Here is a 2,362-nt window from a genome sequence, read left to right on the forward strand (position 1 = left end):
AAACAGACAGACAAACACAAAGCTAAAGGAGTTTTACAGCGAGAAAGATATTTTAGAAGGTTTTTCTAAGGAATGGAAATTTTAACTAACGTAGGTAAAATTTAATGAGGGTAAGGGACTCTGATGTTTTAAAAAAAAACTCATATGAATTAACTTTAAACCTGTGATCTGAGCACCTTTTTCATCACCAGTAAATGGTTTGTTTTGCGTACCTGTCGTTCCTGCTGCGATGGTACCAGGAAGAGTTAAGTTGTGAATGGGTTGACTCTGTAAGTTGCTTCCAGAAGAGAATCGGTCATTTTGGCTGGCTGCCAGACAACCAGAGGTGTCTGTGACTGGACTGATTCGTTAGTCAGGAGACTGGGTTTGACTGTTGAAGGTGGGGTGCCCGCCTTCATTCAGAGTGCTTCAGAGTGGTGGTTGTTGATCCAGACTTCGTCAAGCAGCAAGTCCAGACCCTTGTACGAAGCAAAGTGAAAGACAGGGTCTGGTTTAAACCAGGCTAGCGCACTCCCAAATTAGTTTGTTGATGTCAGATATAAGAAGTCAGAAAAGAGTTTTCAGAAGTTTTCAGCAGAGGCCGTGCCCTGTCAGCCCCCCATGGCTGTTCAGGATTCGGGCTCTGCATCTCCCGCTGGGCTGGACTCATYGCCACCGCTTCACCACGCYGGCTCAACACATGAGCTTTAATTTTGATAGAAAGTTGAATAAGTTAATGTTAACTCCATGCATCGTTTAATCCGTTTCTCTACGATGTTTGGATCAAACTACCACGCTCTGCAGCATCCAACGGAGACGAGATCTCCCACTTTCACCAGATGGTCACCCCGTTCTCTGACTAATGGACCAGTCGAGTTACAGACAAAACCCCGGTTGCCTGGCAGACAGCTTGGATGAAGGATTCTCCCCTGGGAGCCAACACCCAGAGTCAAACCTGTCAGTCGCTGATTTCCTCCTAGTAGCACAGCAGAAACAAGGGTAGGCAACAAACCATTCGCTGGTGACAAAGGTTGCTCAGACGCTCAGTTTAGAGTTGATTTTTATCTTTGTATGAGATTTGATAAAATATAAATGTTCTCTCTCCCTAAATGAATTTAACTAGGACCTAGTTTAAACTATCATCCTTAAGAAAACCTCCCTTCATTTCTGCCCCAAACCCCTTTCATGTTTGTTTGTTTTGTTTTATTTGTTCACTTATTATTGCAAACTATTTCCATATTTACCTGGTTCAACAATGTCATTATTTCACATCTACCATAGCCTGTAAGTACATTTTAATCTGTAAATAAGAGATGTGATGAGCATGCCAACCTAAGATAACGCCTATTGTGTCTTGATAAGGTATTATTGATTGTCTGTGACAAGAACTCATCATTAGTTTTGGGTACTGATTTAATTGAGACTGAATGGTAATAAAGTTACAGTTTTCTCTTCTCTTTCCTGGGTTATAATTCTTAACAAAATTAAGGGAAGTGGTGCCTCTGAGGAATATAATTTATAAACCTTAATAATCCATAAATTATCATGTTAAATGCCCAAAATGCCTACACTGTCTTGCTATAAAGTCTGTGAGTAATAATATTCTACAGGAGAGGTTTTAAAAATCTTTAAGGAGGAGCCATCTCAGTCAAAACCAGAACTGGAACTCAAGGTTATACTTTGAGTTGTAGGTAGACAGTTCTGAGTAATGGGGTCCAGAGTCATAACGGAGAAGGTGAACTGGAGCAAAGTGAGGAGTTGACTCAGGAGGTGAGGAACTGAGGTWAGCTCTATGAGTCACAAGGAAAAACAAATTAGTAATACTTAGAGAATTTAATCTCAAATCATAAGACCAGACATGGTACCATAGGATGGACAAAGTTCCATCGAAGAGGTGTGGCTCCATCCAACTTGAACGTTAGAAAGTACACCCCCAGCTCCTGGATAGCTTGATGCTCAGTGGTTTTGTCAGCATAAAAACAATTGACAAGTCTTTGTTTGAGTTTACTTACTGTGGCAACAATTGATGAACGAAGAAGCCAAAAGCAAAAATATATCAACAAAAAACATTTTGCCCGGAAAACAATATACAAAAAGTCATTTATTCTGCTTACAATATCCACTCTGAATACTTTAGAAAAGGAACTGTATTGTAATATCCTTTTAACAATTATAATAGTCTGTTTTATGTGTTGTTATGTGCTTTTAAATGTATTTTGAGTGGGGTTTTTAATGCAAGTATGCTGTTGTAGCAACCCTATCAAAGGAAAATTTCTGTCACCACCTGGGACGGACAAAGTTTTCTATTAAATATAAAAAAAGAAAAAATAGTATAGGTCTTCTGGACGGGTTCTTCTCTAATGAAACGTTTCGTCTCTCCTCC

Source organism: Austrofundulus limnaeus, unplaced genomic scaffold (genome assembly GCF_001266775.1).
Source record: "Austrofundulus limnaeus strain Quisiro unplaced genomic scaffold, Austrofundulus_limnaeus-1.0 Scaffold1406, whole genome shotgun sequence".
NCBI classification, from domain to species: Eukaryota; Metazoa; Chordata; class Actinopteri; order Cyprinodontiformes; family Rivulidae; genus Austrofundulus; species Austrofundulus limnaeus.